Consider the following 15,014-nt stretch of genomic DNA (forward strand, 5'->3'; position numbering starts at 1 on the left):
TATATAGAATGAAGGTTTGACAAGGGTTACTTTATGTTGTGTTAAAAAGATATGTATTCAGGGTGGTTAGCTCCGAAAACCACGTGATACAACCTCATGTGTTTCGCCAAGGCGTCAAGGTCAACTCTGATGTCTACCTGGACGTGCTAGAGACCAAGGTAAAACCCTGAATCGACTTGGTTGCCATAAAGATACCTTACAAGTAGCAACAGGAATGGGCCCTCTGTCACAGCTAAAAAAAGTATCAATGACTCTAAGACAGTTTTGACTACTTCATCTCGCTGAATTATTGGCCTCCAAACTTACAGAATCGGAATCAAATTGTTGTTAATTTGTGTGGTGCAACGACAAATCAACCGAACTCCTTAAGTACCAATGACAACTTATTAGTAGGATCAAAAATGAATTCAAGGATTTCCTAAGGGACCAAGTGGTGAAGGCATCCTTATGCTTTCGTCCTTGTATAGATGCTATTATGGAGACTGGAGGGGATTTTAGTGATTAAAATTTATCAAAATCCATCAAGCTTTCAGAATCTGGATTTATTTTTTAGATCTGATACCTGGTTCGATGGAAAATTGTGTTAAAAAATTGTGGCACAAATAACATGCCTACCCTGTACAAACCTATCTTTGGACATGGAGAATATAAATGGTGAATAGAATGATGAATTAATTAAATCAAATCAAAAAGTTTTACCTCGTAGATTTTCCATTTTGTTCTTATGACTAAATTTATTTGGTCTTTCCAACTCTAAATCAACAAGTAGACAATTGGACTTGTGAATTGAGGAGGTGTGACAGAGGCTCAAATTCATGCCCCATGCCGAGTTGGCTTTGTTCAATACAGGAATCTTTTTTTGTTCTGCCTTTTTTTTTTTTAACACCCTTGATGATTGTTCAGATAGAGTTGCACTCATTAAATATGAATAAACATGACTGTATTACAATTACTCGATCTGACCAAGGAATTGTCTTTCAAGTCCATACTTATTAAATATATTTCCTCCTCTAGAAATGACCGATTATCGAACCTACACACATTGAGTTCAAGAGATTTATTTCTCCGAAGTGAGTTGTTTATAGAGCAAGATAATTTCGAATCTTTTTTTTTTAATGGCCATCAAGGACTTGAAGTTTAGAAATTCTATTTTTTTATTAGCTTTGTAATTTTTTTTTTAATATCAGGATGAGAAAGGAGACAGGGCCGATTTTAGGGTAGACATTGGGGTCATTTGTCCTGATCCCACACTTAATTATGAAAAAAGAGCCCTGCAAATAGTGAATTCGAGCTTCTGTTCTGCTCACTTATAATTTCTTAGAGTTACTCTCTATCATTCATTTGCAAATACATTTGTGGTTACAAGTATAAGTAGTATCTCCTCATGAATGAAAGGAAAATGAGAACAGCTTTACAAGATGAAAAAGAAAATATATATTCAGGTAGCAACTACAAAACCGAGTCCTCTTTCATTATAGTATTATCTATCTAAATAACCTATGACTATTGTTCGAGCATAGAAATTTGATTGATAACAATATTGAGAAACATATCAGAAAATTGATAAAGGCAAAGATGGAAAGGGATATTTTTACGAGCATACATACCTATACTTTTGTTACCACATGTATGGTTTTGGTTAAGATTTCCAAATGGAAGGGGGGAGTCTCATCGGAAACCAAGTAGATTTTGCTTTAATCAAATCCTAAATTAAAAATATAAAGCATAATCGCAAAAAAGGATGTTTTGTATCCTCTGAAGTTATTAAAACATTTTTCATTGATGCAGCAGCAAGATAAATGCACTGTTTATTCAAGTTTCTGTGGAATACTTGATGGACTTTTGCTGGAAAAAAAATTAAGTATCTTCTGTCAACTTCAAACACCATTTGAATGCATTGAAAAGGATTTTAATTTGAAATTTATTTTTAGTGTTTTAGTGCATGAACAAACTAAAAATTTTTTTTTACCAACTGGGTGGTGTGTCAGTCTGTAGTTTGTTGGTTAAACTAGTTGTTCAAAAAAATTGTTTACGTTGAGAATAATTTTCATAACGCCCTCTATGTTAGTAACGTACGTTTATATTTTATATTAAATAATATTATCAGTCAGGGAATTATATTATTTTGCTACAAAATGGCGCCACTCTTTCTTTCTTTGTTTACAAACTAAATTAAGTAAACAACGCTCATCACAAATAATTTTAGTCTAATTGTTAGTTTCACTGTTTAATTTATAATAAGATTGATTTTATCCGTTGTTATTAGTATTTTACTGTAAATTTTAGTAACATTACATTGTAATCTTACCCTGAAACTTAAATTTTAAACTGAAATGTTTACTTACGTAGCTGTTTGGATATTAAGGTGTAGGAAAGGAAATTCAAAAAATAGGATGATCTAGAAAGTTATTTTTGATCGTATTCCAATATTGTTGGAGACTGAATATCAATGTTTACATAATATGACCTAAAGTATGGAAACACTTGAATATTAACATCTACTGTGTGCTAAGCAGACGTATAAATTATAAGTGCAGGGTCTTACCATTTCTGAATGCTTAGATTCATTAACCCTACCTCAAATAAAGCCCTTCCAAATCCATTTGATAAGGTTAAAATTCCAAGGATCAAGATTACAATTTCAAAATTGTTTTAATTTTGAATATACAAAACATTTATGTAAAACTGAGAGGATGAAATCATATAAATATGATAATGTTTTTTCCAACAGTATATTATGGAATGGAGTAACAAAATAATTGAATCTTCAAATAAGCCTGAGGAAGAATAGCCTAACTCTGTAGACTCCCGGGAAAAAAACTGAAAAAGAAACTGCATCCACGATTGAAGCAGATATAGGGGATATTCCATATTTGCAAAATTCTGTGGAGGAGATTTTTTCCAAAGTTAATATCAATTAAGAAATAATTCATCCAATAAAAGGAGCTGATAGTTGAATATATTCGTTACAGCAAGGCTTATCTCCAATATTACTTAATATAAGGCAATATCTGGAATGCAATCTGATTACAATCTAATTACTGCCACATTTAAAGCTCCAACAATGCATGAAAAGAAAAGACAGAAAAAAATGTGAGCCTGCTTAAGGATGACCAGACGGATACTAAGATTCGAAAATCCTGTCAGAAATTTCTCAAAAAATAAAGAACAACTAAATTAAAACTACATGTCATGCCGAAAAACTTGGGCAAGACTGTTGCAGAAGAGAGTTGATAAAACTAATTGTAAAAAGGAGCTCAGAAAGGAAACAAAGCGAAGAAAATCGTAAGTAAAAACAAAGGAAACAGTCAAAACAACCCCCTTCCACCTCCCCATAAGTATTCTTAGTATTACAGATGAATAATAAAACCCCCCAATCTTATGTCTGTTTTGTTTTTACTTACGATTATGTATAATGTATTCAAACATGGAAATTTATTGGACGTTTTCCTGTATTCAACCAAACCTGAATATTAAAAAAGTTGTACCTCGGTACAAAAAAGCAAAACAAAAAAATAACAACTATGTGCTAGACAGACGGATAAATTACACTTGCAGATTCTTATCATTTCTAAACGTTTTTGTAATGCACAAAATTTCTAATGTATTTTTATTTAATAACTAATTGAGATTTATCAATATAACTATATCAAATATGATAAAATACTCTAGATATTAGACCAAGGGCCAAAATATAATATTTCTAAAGTACAAATATTTAATTTAATTGGAATTTCAACAAAATCTAGAGAAGATTTTGGTGTCAACAAATTATTGTTCTTATTTTATCTAACATACAAAGATTTTTGGAAGATGGTAAAGGTTCAATATCTTTTATTTGTTGGTACCATTTTGTTGATCAAATACAAAGCAATAATTCATTATTTCCCTTAATATGAATGAAAAAGGGTTTTTATTCTTATAAAACTTGGTTTTTTTATGTTCTCAAAATAGTCGACATCAACAATGCTGGGGTTACATGAAAAAGTTTTGAAAGTCCTTTTACTCTCCATCAAGTATGTAAATTCTTTTTTATTTTAAATATAATCATACATCAAAGTAATTTTTTCCAACTTGTCAGGTATGTGCTTAATTACATAGAGGAGGAGGATCTGTGTTATTAAGTAACACATGTTACGGCATTATAAAAGTGGCCCTTGGATATAAATAGGTACAAAGGTATACTCAAAATGTATCGTAAAATATTATTTATTGAGTAAAAAAATTTCTAATGTTGGGTTGAGTCGTAAATAATTTGAGGTTTCCATAACAACTCAATTATTAATTGAAATGCTCAAATAACTGACTAATCATATTACATGGTCGCCTTGAGATCCTAGTACTCCTGGCAGTGGTCTCCTAACTTTTTAAGTAGCTTCGAGAGCTCTTCTTCTGTCACCTTCTTGATTGCCACTGCACTCGAGGCACGACCTCTTCAGGGCAGTCCTTTCAGATAGATGTTTGATCTTTCTGAACAGAGAACGGTCATTCAGGCTTAGGTTGGGGCTGTAAGTGGTTGTTTTGTGCTCCGGATACCTCTACCTGTGTATCAATCTATTTGTCTCCTTCTTCTTTAATAATTTGTGTGGTATCTAGATACTCAAGAGCTGTTTGTACTCAATACTGTCTGTCAAGATAAGATGAATGGTTATTTTTTGCTGGAGAAAAACGTCTGTTGTAACTTGTGGATTGCCAACTCGAGGGTTTGAGTCAACCAGGTTATGAACACAGGTGCTGTTGTCGTATCTACTGGGACGTCAGGGACGACCGTTCTTCTCAAGTGTGAAAGTGCCATTTTCCATGGCTTTGGTCAGTTTAAAACAGTCTACCGAGCAGGGGTTTGTTCGGGCTTGGTGTAGATCTCCCTTTCGGATTTGCTAGTCTTAGAGTGGTTATAGACATAGCTGAAAAAAAATAATCCATTCGAAAAAACAAATACAATTATTTTTTCTTTTCATAAAAAAAAATGTATATGAGTTGATATTATAATAAAATCATGCAATTGTATCTGAGCGTTCATTTGTTTTATTGAATAAGGTCTCAGATTAGAGAGACAGGAGACATAAAAGTAGTTTAGTACAGCACGTTCTTGCAGTAAAACCCCTATTCAAAATAAGAATTACGAAATAAAAAAGCTAACACATTTCCCATCAGTTTTTTTCTTATTCACCCTTTTTTTCCTCCACAAAAAAATAAAAATCCTTTTTTAATCTTACGACACAGGTTAGTCACAGTTTAATTAACAGCAGCCTCAGTCACACGGAAGCTGGTCAAAACTCTTTTGGAAACAGGTGAAAATTATTGAAACTGGCAATGAAACGTTGGTTAATACCAAACAAATCGAGGAGGCCACAAGAACAGAACAGAAATGTAAGTGGAGGTAGAGATACAAGCGGAGGAGGAGAGGTTAGCGTTATTGATGACTCAACCTAACATTGAAGAACTATTCATTTTGGAAATAAGTAATCGGATATAGTCATAATTTCTAGTTATCACTGCGTTACCCCATTACAAAAAAATATACATTCTGTTTTGTAGTCAGCTGTCAATGATTCAACTCCCTTTGCCTAATTAGTGTTCTGAAAGTTGATTGGTTGAATTCAATTTAGCTCTGGTTGAGCTGTGAACAATTCTCAGCAATTATGAAATAATAATTATATAGTTGGGAAGAATTGGCTAACTACCAATGGACTGTGGGCCATGTTTTCTGTCTCTTTTTGGAGGAAAGATTGAAACATACAAAAGGGAGGGACTTGTAATATAAAAAAACAAAATAACAACATTAGAATGATATATGCTTTAAACCACCCTTACTTCTGTTCCAATCATAAAAGAAGTATTTCCCTCGTGTGTTTAACAACCCCAACATTATAAATTTATAACTGTATCTACCTTCTGTATTTGTTATTTATTTGCTCAAAAAGGTGTTTTTTTTTTGTAATTTTGAAAAGCTGATATTATTATAATATAATTTTTGAGGAGAAATAATCTATGCATAGAGTATGTGTACTCATAAAAGAGAGAAAGAGTGACCCTGATAATTTGTTTCCATACAAATGATAATCGGAAGGTGCAAGGTCTGGTGAGTAAGCTGCATGAGCAAGAAGTTCTCAGTTTTACAATTCGACAAGCTGGTGGGTTATTTTAGAGCGATGCGGTGGTGCATTGTCATCAAGGAAAATTTACGTATGGTTCAAATCGGCCAATTGTTGTTGGTAGCGATCACCATTAACGGTTTGACCGTTAATTTTAATTCGGGGTCTTCAAACTTTTTTGGTGGCCAGCCGCGCTCTTCATTTTTCACGTCAAAATCACCACTTGGAATCTTTCAAGCCACCTGAAGCACTGTGCTCTGTTTAAAGCCTTTCCACTGTTAGCTTCCACAAGCATTTGATGGGGTTGAGAGGCGTTTTTCTTCAATTGGTAAGAGAAAATCAATGATGTCCGCGCATCGTAGTTTGTAGGAACAAAATAGACATTTTTACGAGTGAAAAAAGTGTGTTGTTGAATGAAACTATACAAACAATGAATTAAATATTGTTGACACATTTCGAAATAAGCATTTAAATTTTTGGACCTGTTTATAATGTCTAACTGGCGACACACAGGAGCCAATAGCGGAAAGTCTCATTTCATAGGCGCATAGCTAGTAGATCCTCACTTCTACTCAGAGCCCAACATAATTCAAAATTTCAACTCTGCCAAAAACATTCAGTCGTCGTCGTTTATTAAAACACAAGTTTTAAATTGCAATCACAAAAGTATCACGCACGTTCTGGGTAATAATTTATACAACTCTAGACATAATAGCTAATGTAAATATGAGTTGAAGGAATGAAAATTATATTTTGTAGAGGATAGATTCTTCTCAATTTGATAATTTATTATCAAAAAAGACTTGTTCTATACCCAATAATATATCTTTGACTTCCTTTTTCATATTTTTTCAAAAGTGGTTTTCCACATTCAAATACTTCATTAAAAACTAAATATCAATCCTATTAGGTGTAAAGTATGTACTGTAGGGGGATCGTTTTGAGGGGGGTTCAGGGATTTCCGAATTCATATAGATTTTTAAAATGTATATATATATTTTTTTCCCATAATTGATTTCTTTTGTGAGAATGACTAACTCCCTTTACTGTATTGCAAAGACAAGATCATTTTAATTATTTTGATAAAGATTAACTATTTATCAACGATGAATACCAATATTGTTTCGCTCTCATCGCATAGAGATGAAAATATCGCACTTTATAACAGAAAATACAAAATTTGAATTGTGAGGCATATAATGTTTTTTTAATACGAACAAAAATAGTAGTCTAGTTTATCCAGCCTGGAAACTTTTTACAAATAATGACCAGAAATTTGCACTGAAATGAGAAAACCTCCAAGATATGTTCTATCACTTTAAAATTTTGAATTTTATTTAATATGTATAGTAAAAGGATATATATATTTTACAAAAGATGGCTTTAGTAATGTGCATCTTGTTTTCTATTATGTACTAAATCAACTTTTTAGACAGCTGTGTGATAGTTTGACTTAGTATTATTTAAGCATGCGTCAAAAAGGGACACCAATAAAGAGAAACCACGACATATTTTACAGATTTTCTTGGGTAAAGGCAAAAACGCAAGCCACGCGGCGGAAAATCTGAATATTAATTATTGTCCTGGTACTATAACAACCAATCAAGCTCCAATTTTTTGGTGTCAAAGTTACACCACATTGGGGTAAGCCAATTATCGAAAATGGGGATACAATAATGCAAATCGTCGAGTCCTACTGTCATGTAAGCACTGTTTTGATTTGCCTAAGAGATGAACATTAATGGAAAAAATTAAAAATTAATGCCTGAAAAATAATAGATTTATTTTTACTAAACCTATCATTTTTAATGGCTGCTGTATATATTATTTTACTTCTCTAATTGATCGACACGGACCTTTACCAACTGGACTCAAGTAGACCCATCACTAAGTTACAAATGACAACCTTTGTGGAAAAAGTCTATTAATTATCTTTGCAAATTGACATTCAACTTCTCAAATCCATCGTTTAAATATTATTATTTTATGTAATTACATTTTGGTTATATCAACATATTTTGTAATCTAAATGATTAACTTCCCTGTTCAAAACCCTATAATCAACAAATTCTTTTATACGACAAATGATGACAATTATATAATGAAACTACATTTTGTACACAATGTTCTTTTGTGTCTCCTTTGTAAATATTTCAAGTTCAAAATCCCACAATTCAAAATGTACTCTATACTTCATTGCGGTTGAATAATACTTTCAAATGTATTTATAAGCAACAATTAAAGAGCTATTCTTATTAATATACCTATATATATATTTTGCAAATCATTTTGAGCAATGAACAAAGAAATAAATATAAAAAAAACCAAAGGATTGTTCAAGGTAGAGCCTTCTAAATGAATTTATAATTAAACTTAAATTACACATTTTTTAAAGGGTATTTATTTATGCTTACTAATGACATTTACAAGGCAATTGAATATAAATAAGTATATGTTATGTACATTCTACCTACAAGAAAAAATAAATAAAATTTAATTTTTCCTCAAATATTTGTTTAATAGAGCCGACCATGAAGTTTCAAACTTTGTTTGTACATGTATTAAAAATATTATATTGTCAAACGAACTTCTATGTTGACAAAAAACAATTTGTTTTGTCAAGTTTTGCTATAAAAGCTAATTACATCATTATTGATTATCATAATGACTAAACTAAAAGTACAAGGATAGCTGCGTTCTGAAAACAACTGGAAGCAAATCTCCGGAATGTCTTGATCGATTAAAAAAATACAATGTCAGAATAAGGTTTGATTTTGTACAATAGATTTTATAACAAAACTTTTTAACCTGTGTACATTTTATAAGAGAATACAATGAAGAAATTAACTACATTGAAATTACGTACCAAGTAATTCAACTGACAAAAATAGCATATTTTGTTTAGTTCCTTGCTAGAAAACCAAAGTTGTCTTGTGAGACTGAACTTGTCGGATTGTTGCCTAGATTCGGGATGGAAGATATCCTAAAAACCGACGACTAGTGTTGTGTAGGTCCAAATATAGGAACAAGGACCGCGGTCCAGTCCATTTTTACTCGTTGGTCTTTAAAAAAGATAAAATAGATCCGTCGTGACGTCATTGAGGTATTTTTATCCTTTTCTTAATTATTCTGTTTTAATAAAATAGATTATATAAGTAAGTAAAAAGTTATATGCTTCTATTATAATGCAAATATGAATATTTTTTTTGAAGATATGTGCAATTATCCGACTGGACCGAATAAATTTGGAATGACAAAAGACTACTGATAAGGGAGATCTGCGAAACAAGTCCATATTCCTGGTTTCGAAGAGTCTGTACAATTTATAGTCGAGACTGATCGACAAATTATATTAAATAAAAATATGGGGAACCTAATTCCAATCCTCCAATAATTTTAAGGATATCTCATGATAACTTTAGACTTTCTATAAATCTGCTTGATGAATCCTCAGACTTTTCACTCAAGAATAGAAAAAAAAGTTATGCAGATTTTTTTGTGATCATTCTGGAGGAAGGGTCAGGGGTTTCTCAAACGTATTGCCACTATGTACGAGTACTGGATACAATACTCAACCCTATACTCCAAAAAGAAGTAAAAACAATGGGTTTGAAGGGGTTCCAGGTCCCAGGTGATTTAAAACCGAATCTCTTTATATTCAAAAAATCATATTACATATTTTTTTCATCAATTTCTGCTTTAATTACAATTTCTTACAACATATACATACATTATGGCATTATTAGCAAATTAGTGAACTAAATTACTTTGTACAACCTTGAAGGAAACTATAAGAAAAAAAATATTTATTTGGTTTTGTATGTATAAGGATAAAATATGAAAAAATTAGCAGATGGTATTTTTTCTTAGTAAAAAAGTTTTTTTGTATGTCACAAAAACAAAAAAACAATTAAAACATTTGAAGTAACATAGGAGGATATTAAATATTGGCCAAGCTAAGTAATAAATATGGTTAACTACTAAAAACAAAGTTTATAACAATATCGAAGCCTTTACATTTTAATAAAATTATCAAAATCTAATAAATGATATTACTTTTGGCTTGATCATCATAATTTTAATTCGTTGATACTTGGTAAAAGCTTGATCATTGTCCCCACTTCTATTCGTATTTAGATATAATGCTTTATTTTCTTCCAATGTAATATTAAACTTGTTGGTAGCACATTTAATCGTGTTAAGAACCATGACAACAAACTGGATATGCGTAAATTTTTTATTTTGTACATAAGTAGTCCACTCATTTTTTTGGTCAAGTAATTTATCCTATTTCTTTGTTATTTTGAAAGTTCTGGAACACTTTGGCAAAAAAATTTTATACGAAAGTCACTTTTCCAAATGCATTATTACAAAGCGGGCACTATGTCAAATTACCACTTAACCAAATAGATACTTAAAGGAACGAACACATTGCCAAATTACGACTGTGCCGAATAGATACTCTGCAAAAAAAAAAAAATAATATGTCTTGTAAAAGGAAACCCAATATTTTACCCATAAATAGCTTTATTAATTTGTATCTCATGTTGCTTCAGTGCAATCGATTTACTTTATATGACGTTAAAAAATATGAAATTTGATAGTACCAGTTGTATATATCCTATAGATTATTTTGATTTAGTCTATCTCTAATCTCATATAATTAGACGTCACGTTTACGGTCTCTTTAGTAAACTCAATCAAGAAGAGTAACATTCAAAATGGACAGTAATCGTCTAAAGAAGACTTGCACTTCCTTTTGATTCAGAAGGCTAAAGGAATTTATTAAATTTGAGTGGATGCAGGACATTCGTAATTATCACCTATTTTATTTTTAAATAAAAATCTTATAAACAACGATTTCATTGTATTTTATGTGAGTTTTTCTGCCAACTTTGTTGCTGGATTCGGTACGAATTAAGCAATATATATTCATTTGCCAACATGAATAAGGAATTTTTCAAATATTAAAGAACCAATTCGTTTTTAATATTTATACTATGTAAGTATATCTATAATATCCAAGTGTTGAGGCCATTTCAGTATTTCTTTTGTTGAAATTATGACTATATCATTACTGAATATGACTAAAAGTGCGAAATTAATATTAATTAAGATAAAAAGAACTAAGGACAAATAAGTTGCATCAAATAACATTTGTCATGGAAATTCACTATTGACACACATATTACGACAATGTGGAAGAGGTCTGATAAAATAATGAATTTATTCATTTAAATAGTTTTAATTCATTTTTTTTTATCTTAAAGGTCTTGTAAAAATATTGTAGTTTTGTTGAAAAAAATATATTTCATATCAAATATACAATATGTTATACAATGAGTTATGAAGAAAAAAAATCATATTCATTTAATCATTTTAATATGAATGAAAGTTTATTCAAACTCCATTTTGCATGTTTTTCAATGGAAAATATGAGCAGATTATATCGGTATATTTAATAATATATTTACCTTAATAATTTCTCATAAAAAGGTGCAGGGGGTATGAGGAAAAATATTTCTGTACCTAGACATAAGATGAATGAATTAAAAAAACCTGTCTAAATATGATTAATTAATGCATTTTATGCTACCATCATTCATCAAGACATACATATAACAACATACACGAAAATTAAAAATATCAAATCGTATTTGTATACTTTAGAGGGTACATAAGTTAAATTTTTTACGTCTTTGAAAAATTACTCTCTCACTTAAGCAATTCCAGGAAATTAATTTTTGCATTAACAAAAATTAGTCATTAATTCTTTTAATCTACTCTGGGAATAGCTTGAATAGTCATCAAAGGAAGCAAAAGGTATTCCATCATTCTGATTGTTCAGGTAAATATTAAAGAACTAATGATTTTTTTTTTGTAATTTAAAAAAATTAATCGTTACTTGTAATATACATCAATCAAATAAGATATATTTTAAACAATATAATTAATATGAACTAATAAATCAACCATATACTTATTAGTGGTGAAAGTCGCTCAATCGCTATCCTTAGATAGAGACGCCTTACAGGCAATTATTAAAATTGTAGACGGCTCCACGAATGAAATACTTTACAGTACATCTGATAACTGTAATCACCGTAAATATATATATATATACAGAGTGGGTACTCAAACTTGAAGTAGCATTAAATTACAAGGTTTAATTACGTAACAAAACAACAGCCGAAACAAAAATAAACAAGAACACAAACTTCTTCAACAAGAATATGGCTGAATTTTGGTCTGGATCTACGTAATCCCCATGCAGCCTTCACATCAACATACTCGGCTATGCAGTTTGGGGCATCTCGGGAAAAAATGTAATGATACCGTGGTGCACCATGGAAACGGCCTTTATTGTTCAGAGCTGTCATTCTATTCGCCGGTGTTTTAAAGCTGTTGATAATTTTGAAGGACGATATATTTATAAAAAATGTAGTACTCAAACATATCACAAACTGATTTTGCGTTGTCCCATTTAAATTCCATAAAAAACATTTTTTTTTTGTAATTTAGTCATGCTCTTACGAGTTTTGAGTCCCACTTTGTAGGGCATCAGCTAATTTTAAAAAAGATAATAAATAATAACAATTTTATATTAATTCAAATGTACAATCTTTAGTCTCGCTCTTGCCTTCTCCTCGTGCTCTTCATAAAGTCCATCATAACTAATAACTAGATGAATAATTTCAGAAGTACTTTTCTGTTCTATTTATAATGCAGCATTTTTATAAGAGTACGAATAGGGAACGAGAAAACTAAAAAAATAAATATTATCTTCAAGGTGGTGTGATAGTTTGTTGCTTGTTCTTTCAAAAAATACCGCATGTTGAGAAAAATTTTCACTTCTTCCTCTATGCGAGTAACATACACCTATATTTTGTATTAACTAATGTTATAGTTCTGTGAGTTGTATTATTTTGCCGTAAGATGGCGTCATTCTCTGTCGCTTTGTTTACAAACTAATTTATATGAGTAAACAATGCTCATCCCCTATTAGAAATTATTTTTTGATGATAATTTTAAAAATTGAAGTATCTCACTCACTCATAATACATTTAACTGCATTTAAATTATATTTAAAATCATTCGTGAAATATTTTGTGAAATAAAAAGTTATTATTTTTTATTTGAAGCTTTAAGCCCTGACGGATAGATCTATTTTTCAAATCCATGTTAATTTCTTGGGGAAACAAATAATAAAAATATAATTTTTTTGTAAAATAACCATACTTGAGACTACCATATAAGAAATATTGTAGTCCTGATTCTGAGAGACATCATATCAGCATTTGAGTTAGATCGGGGGAGGGTCATCAATCATCATGACGAAATTGAGTACACATGTATCTTGAATAAGTGAATGTATCGATAGTTTGAGAATGCTAAATCCATGAATCCTTTTCGTTCTTCCCCGTTGAAGTCATCACGATCAACATGGATTCACATGGATCAAAGAGTCCCTGAAGTTTTTAGTCCACTCCTACTCTAATTTATCAACTTTACATACTAAGGACTCATTATTTTCAATTTAATCTATTCCAGCTAGTTATCTTACTAAGTACTCTAATCCCTGCGTCATAACAGATTCGTGATCAATGCATCAAGTTATATTATAATTAGATGAAGTACTTGAGGGATTTTTTGTTCCTTTGTTTAATTAATTATATGAGTATTTTTTTTGAAAAATAGTTTTTTATGAAAAAACAGGACTCTATTTATAATGTTTCACTCAACATTTTGACCAGTTTCATTTGTTAGAAACTTTTCAACTCTGCAAAACTGGACAGAGTTTGGTAATTAATAGATATTAAACATCCATTGTAAAACCTATTGAGTACTTCCTATGTCACAGTATTGTTAAGTTACCATGTGATTAATTAATTATGGAATATTTGTAGATAGTCACAAATTAAATTATTTTAGATTTTATCTATTTGCATAGAGTTATTATTAATTAAAAATATTTATAAGACTTATATTTAATATCAAAAACCAATTTTAAAGTATGAGATATTCTATTGTTTATAACAAATTATGTGTTATGTATTAGAGAGTACTTTAATAGTTTCCCAGCTTATTTCCTATATTGGTTGGGTAATATATTGTTCGTTTTTTTTTTGTCGATTTGACATGGAATCGCCTCTTTTTAATCAATATTTTGATTTTATCCAGAAGACATGGACGGTTTCAATTTAATATGCAATACATATTTTAGAAAAAAACGGAAGAAAAGTCAACAAGTATATATATTAGAAAAATGTCTTCAAATTAGTTTAATTAAAGTTTTCCATGCACTCAACTTGCAACTTAACATAATATAAGCATACAAAATTGTATATTACTCTACGAGGGTTGGGTTTAAATTAGCTTTTTTTTGCAATTTTACTTGTAATTAATTTGAAACACTTATAAATAAATAACAAAAGAAGAAGAACTCATAATATTTAAGCTAGAAAAATAAAATTTCAAATATATATGTCAATCCAATTCCAAAAGCATGAAGAAATAGGAACCATTTTATTATTCTCTTGAACTGAACGTGTGTAAGTTTGATATTCGGTCCCTCCTAAAGAGAACTAACTTCATTTGACCAATTAAAGGAACATTAAGAAAAATAAGAAACAGGATATTCAAACTCCCTTGCCTATTTTGTATTGGACGTCAAGAGTGGCACCGTTTTGCAGCAAAATACTAAATCTTTGTGCATGATAATATCCGAAAACGAAGCTTTATTACTCGTAAATTCAAATTTAAAACTCTACATGGGTTGCAAGAAATATAAATTAAGAAAGCCCTTTTAATTTATACTCGTGTATATTGTGCCCAAGACACATTGCGACAAAATATATATTTTCTTAGTTTGCTCATGCCCCATTCAATAATGATGAAGTTACTTTACAAAATGCAATA

This window comes from Lepeophtheirus salmonis, chromosome 8, assembly GCF_016086655.4.
Source record: "Lepeophtheirus salmonis chromosome 8, UVic_Lsal_1.4, whole genome shotgun sequence".
Classification (NCBI taxonomy): domain Eukaryota; kingdom Metazoa; phylum Arthropoda; class Copepoda; order Siphonostomatoida; family Caligidae; genus Lepeophtheirus; species Lepeophtheirus salmonis.